The sequence below is a fragment of the Rosa chinensis genome, chromosome 3 (assembly GCF_002994745.2).
Source record: "Rosa chinensis cultivar Old Blush chromosome 3, RchiOBHm-V2, whole genome shotgun sequence".
Taxonomy (NCBI): domain Eukaryota; kingdom Viridiplantae; phylum Streptophyta; class Magnoliopsida; order Rosales; family Rosaceae; genus Rosa; species Rosa chinensis.
The window spans coordinates 43,280,948-43,287,549 of record NC_037090.1 but is presented as its reverse complement, the minus strand read 5'-3'; positions in this window follow the sequence as shown (position 1 = coordinate 43,287,549).

Here is a 6,602-nt window from a genome sequence, read left to right as displayed (position 1 = left end):
TATTTTAGCTATTTGTGAGCCTAGAGTTCAATTTCAAAAAGCTAGTGATACTCTTTTAAATCTTGGGTTCACTGATCACAAAATTGTGGAGGCTTCTGGTTTTTCTGGTGGCATATGGCTGTTTTGGAAGGACAGCAAATTCTCTGTTAATGTCATTGATTCTAATAGGCAGTCCATTTCTATCAAAATTACCATATATAGAGATTGCTCTTGGATTCTCTCTGCTCTCTATGCAAGTCCTACTCCTTCTGTTCGAAAATCCTTATGGTCGTATTTTGAAAATCTCTATCAAATTCATCAGTTGCCTTGGATTTAATCGGGGACTTTAATGAACTTTTCTCTAGTTCTGATAAGAATTTTGGCTCCCTTGTTGGTCGTTTTGGTGGTCTGATTGATTGGGTGAACAAGAATGCCTTAATTGATTTGGGATTTCAGGGATCATGCTATACTTGGACTAACAATAGGATTAAGGAGAGACTTGATAGGGCGTTCTGTAATTGTGACTGGAGAACCTGCTTTCCTGAGGCTTTTATCAGACATTTGCCTCGAATGAAATCTGATCACTGTCCCATTCTTCTCCAACTTCACTCGAATAATGTTGTGAACAAAAGCATGCTTCCCTTCAAATTTCAAGCTATGTGGCTTACCCATAGTGAGTTTTCTAACTTCGTGCTCAATACTTGGAACACTGCTAGTGGCTCCTTGATGGAAAAAACTGCCTCTTTATCTCAAGCAATGCATCAATGTAACATTCACACTTTTGGCAATCTGTTCCAAAGAAAGCGACGTCTTCTTGCCAGAATTGGTGGCATACAAAAATCAAGGGATAAATCTGTTAATCCTTTCCTAGTCAATCTTGAAGCTGAGCTAATAAAAGAGTATGAAATGTTGAGAGACCAAGAGAACTTATTTTGGAAGCAAAAATTGAGGGACAGATGGTTGCAAAATGGTGATAAAAATACTAAATTCTTTCATCTTACTACTGTTGTTAGAAGAAGAAGAAATAAGATTGAAGGGCTCTTTGATAATCAACAGCAGTGGCACACTGATAAAAGTTCTATGATGAATATTGTTGTCACCTTCTTCAGAGATCTTTTTTCTGCATCTAGGGAAACTGATGTGAGGTTTGTCATTCCTAGGCTATTTCCTCATATTCCTGCTAATCAATTCGATAATCTTTGCAGGCCTATTTCCATGTGTGAAGTTAAACAAGCTATGTTTTCCATTGGAGGACTTAAAGCCCTGGATATGATGGATTTCCTGCTATTTTCTACCAATTTTTTTGGCACATTTATGCTCCTGAAGTCTTTTCTACTATCCAAAATGCTTTCAGTTATGGAGTTATCCCTGCTGGGTTGAATCACACTATCATTTCTCTCATCCCTAAGGTTCCTGGACCTCAATCTATGGCTCAATTCAGACCGATCAGTCTTTGCACTACCATTTATAAAGTCATTTCAAAAATAATTGTGGATCGAATCAGACCTCTAATGCAGAAGCTCATTAGTCCTAATCAAGTCAGCTATGTACCTGGGAGGCATATTTCTGATAACATCATGATTGCTCAGGAATTGCTTTTTAAATTCAGAAAATCTCATGGACTTAAAGGTTTTTTTGCTTGGAAAGTGGATCTCTCGAAGGCATATGACAGGCTTAGTTGGCATTTTATTGAATCTGTGTTATATGAAGCTCTCTCTCCTCCCTTGATAATTAAATTGATCATGAGCTGCATCTCATCCACTAGTTTCCAGATTTGCTTCAATGGGGAACTTACTGAATCTTTCAATGTGCAACGAGGTGTTAGACAAGGCGACCCTCTCTCACCATATATTTTCGTCTTATATATGGAAAAGTTGTCGCACTTAATTCATTCTGCTGTTGAGATTGGTGAGTGGAAAGCTGTAAAAGCGTCTCTGGGCCTAGAATCTCCCATCTTTTCTTTGCTGATGACTTGATGTTATTCTTTGAGGCTTCCCAGCGCCAAGCTGATGTTCTCAAGCAATGCTTAGATATTTTTTGTTCCCTTTCTGGCCAGGCGGTAAGTTATGAAAAATCTCTTATTTTTTGTTCTCCGAATACTGATCATGAATTGGCTATTGACATCAGCAATACTTGTGGCTCTCCTCTCACCAATGATTTGGGAAAATACTTGGGTATGCCTCTTATTGATTCTAGAGTGAACATGTACACTTATGCTAATCTTTTTGATAAAGTTCAAAGCAGGCTTTCCAGCTGGAAATGTAAAAACCTAAGCTTAGCTGGAAGATTAACCTTGATTCATTCCGTCATTGCTGCCATACCTACCTATGCTATGCAAACTGCTAAGCTCCCTATGAGTATCTGTGATGACCTTGATCGACTCAATAGGAATTTTTTATGGGGTGATACTACTGAGGGAAAAAAAGTCCATCTTGTGAATTGGGAGACCGTGTGTCTTCCTAAAGCCCTTAGAGGTCTGGGGATAAAGAAAACATGTGATATGAATCAAGCCATGTTGGCTAAAGCTGGTTGGAGACTGTACCATAACCGTCGTGGTCTTTGGGCTCCAATTTATAGGGAGAAATATCTACGACATGAAAATTTGACTAATTTGGAGTATCAAACCCCTAAAGATTGTTCGAGTACCTGGAGAAGTGTTGTTCATGGAGCGAATCTGCTAAAACAAGGTCTGATATGGAGAGTTGGTAATGGGAGAACAATCAAATTTTGGACTGATATGTGGTTAATTGCCTCCTGTTCCCCTTATTACGCATGTTACTTCTGATGTTGTTGTTGACACTAATGCTTTGGTATGTACTTTATGGGATACTCATGGTTGGAATGTTGATCTATTACTTACTTGGTTGCCCCAAAATATTATTGACCAAATTCTGAATGTTCCCCCTGGCTTTGATGGTTGTGATAATGATATTCAAATTTGGAGGCACACTTCTAATGGATTGTTCACTGTTAAATCTGCTTATAGCATCTTTTTTGACTCTTACTGTACAAATAATTCTCCCTGGAGGCATATTTGGAAGCTTCAAATCCCTCTTAAATTGAAAACTTTCCTTTGGGTGCTCAGTCATGGAAAACTGCTAACTAATGTTCACCGGATGCGTAGGGGCATCACACAAGATGATTCATGTCCAATCTGCCTGATAGGAGCATTTTAATGCGACGTTTTAACTGTTATTTCCTCATATTTACTTAGTTATTTCCTTAAATAAATCCGTCTTGATTAGGAATTCCATCTTTAGAAAGTTTCTATTTTTAGTAATTTTAATAAAAGTTTCTATTTTCTAGGTACATTGGAATAAATGACAAGGAAATGAGCTGAAATGAAGAAATGGAGTTTTCCTGGTCCAACTAGGAATCCTACTCAACGCAGGAATCCTGATGAGGCTAGGAAACCTGAAGGCATTAGGAGACTACATGACTTGAAGATATTATGGGAGATTAAATCTGATTTTTGCATGGGAAATGATGGAGATAATGTGGAAATCAAGGAGATTACGTTGAGAAAATCAAGGGAGAGTTTCAAGGGATTGTGCAACAAGAAAAGGCTCAAAACAAGTCTAGATTCGTTCCTTAATTCCCTCAAGATATGTTGGCTGAAATTAGAGAATAAAATCTGCAATTTTAATGTGGGAATCAAGAGAAAATCAAGGGGAGGACATTAAGGATAAAGCCATGGAGAGATTTAAGGGAAGAAAGGTCCAAAATGCATCCAGATACATTGTCTAGGTTCATGCCTAGATATTTGGCCGAAAATTAAGAGAAAAATCAGAAATAATCTTGGGAAAATCAGCAACAATATATTAGGGATTGATTTTGGAGCTTCCTGATTGGTTGAATGACATGGCAGAGCTGACGTGACATTAATTCATTGGTTGGAGCTGTGTGGTGCAACTAGAAAATTTCTTGGAAATTAAATTCATGAAGCCTTGCCTTCCCCTATATATACCCTCCTCTCTAGATGTTTTACACACACCATCAAACAGAAGAACAACACCACAACACCTCTTCATTCAGAAAAATTCTCTCCATTCTCTAGTTGCAAAGCTCTGTGTTTTCAAGCAAGGAGAGGAAGAAGAAGAATGAGCCGTGAAGATCATATCCTCCATCATCCACCTTGAAGGCTTGCTTCCAAGATTCAAGATCCAACCATCTAGCTCTCCATCTCCATCTCCACTCACGGTGTAATTCGTTCCTTTTCCTTGTAACCTTTTTGGTTTCCTTGTTTGATTTCGTATGAACTTGTTTCTAGTTAACAATAACGTTTAGGGCAAAGTTTAAGCCCAATTTCTATGTTTAAATAAAGTTTTCGAATTCTATAATTGAGATTCTAAGTTGCTTATGTGAGTTTGTTTGATTAAATTTGCTTTACAGAAAACTTTTATATGTTTATCTTATTTGGGTCGACACTTATAGGATTTGCATGTAATTGGGGCTAGGTTTAAGAACATGAATCAACTTTTTGCTTTGTGTAACTTGAATCAAAAGTAGTAAAGGTTCTGGACAAGAATCGAATTTAATTGAAGAGGATTGCAATTAGGTGGACTTTTCCATAACTAAGTTGTACACTTGAGTTGATGGCCTTTCTCTATGTGTAATGCGTTAAACATGTTATGATTAACTAGCTTTCTAGTGCTTGAATGCATGTTTGATAGGATTGATCTAGGTGCTTTCGCTTAGGTTAATTAGCATTGAAAAGTAAAATATGGGAAATCATTTGCTTTCGAATGTTTCACATGATCAACTCTTTTCTCATGACTTAGATGAACAATTATAGGGTTTGAATCGAATTTGATTACATGGAATTGATTTTGATCTTTGTTCCTTGCGTTCCACCCTTGTATATATGTTTTTACGTTTTCTTTATTTGATTTACTTTAACTTTTGATTTTATAATTCTTAAACCCCCCTTTTATTTCGTTATTTGTATATATTCTTTTTGTAAATAATACTTTTTACTTTTACTAATTAATTAATTGTTTTTGCAATTACAGGTGTACCCTCAATCCCCGGAATAGAACGATCCCTATTTGCTTATACTACTAACGATATTTTCAGGGTTAAATTATGCGCTTGCTTTTAGCGTATCACTGCCAGCAAGGTAGGGAATCTTTAACTCATCTCTTTCGAGATTGTCCTAGTGTGAAATATATTTGGAATGCTTTCTCTATTCCTGTTTCCGTTGCTAATACCTTTGCTATGAACTGGAAGGAGTGGCTCTTTGCTCACCTCCATTGTTCTAGTTATGTGGAATCCAGTACTCAGTGGGCTACCCTTTTTACTTTTATTTGCTGGTTCATCTGGAAATGGAGAAACAAACACATCTTTGAACCAAATTTCAATTATCCTAGTATGCCTCAGGTGATTATTTGGTCTGCTGTGAAGGAGTGGGGTAGAGTCCAGATAAATAATTTGAAGAACAGAGATTACTGTCTTAACATGCTCAATTGGAGTAAACCTCCTCATGGTGTTTACAAGTTAAATGTTGACAGCACAAGAAGTAGTATTTATGGGAAGATTGGTGCTGGCGGTATTATAAGAAATTTTACAGGTGATTGGATCAAAGGATTCCAAATTAATCTTGGCATTGGAGGCATCTTAAATGCAGAAGCCTGGGGATTGTTCTATGGTCTCAAACTTGCTGCTGATTGTTAGATAAATAATGTGAAAATTGAAACTGATTATGCCATTCTGGTAAAGCTGATGCAGGATTACAACCTTGATTATCATCCTCTTGGCTCTTTACTTAATTGCTGCAAAGCCCTTATGGAAAAATTCCAATCTCTCACTTTGAAGCATATCTACAGGGAATCTAATATGGTTGCTGACTCTTTGGCCAAAAATAGCATCAATCATGATTATGGTTTGGTAGTTTTTGACCTTCCTCCTATTCATGCTGCTAGTGCTTTTCTTGAAGACCTTGAGGAAACTTTTAGAATTAGAAGATCTTCTGCTAGGCCTAATGGTAGGCTAATTGATTAGTTTGTTTTGCTTTGCTCTTTTACCGGGCCTTTTTAGGCTCCCTTGTAACCAAAAAAAAAAAGGAGGAAGATTCTGATGCTTCTGGGTACAACTTGAATTTTGTAAACTTTTTGGGTATGGTTAGATCAATGAAGAGTTTTGGATTTTTGTTGGAGAATCCAATTGTCAAGGATTTGTTGTTGTTGTTGGTTTTTGGTGTTGAAAAGAACTTGTTTTAGATTGAAGAGTTGAACTAGATGTACATGTAACATGTGTTTCTTCTCCAATTAATGGTAAGAAATTTTGTGGCTTGGAATCTGGAATGAAGGAGGAGATATATAATTTTTGTTTGCCACATACTTATACCAGGCAAGTATTCTGGTGGTTGGGGCTTTAATTTCCATCTGCATTGGGATGGGTTTGAGTCTCCCCAATTTTAAAGTCTGGGGGTTTATTTTATATTCTCATTGTTTTAAAATTGATTTACTGTATCAAAATACATGAAGTATCGCTTTTACCTCTCAAAATTTAACCCCCCAAAATTTAATGGAGTTGATGGCTTTATTGTTGCTAGGTACATAAATTGGGTCGGGCTTAAATCGTCAAGTACTATTTTGATGTTTTTCAAAGTATAGGTATGAAAA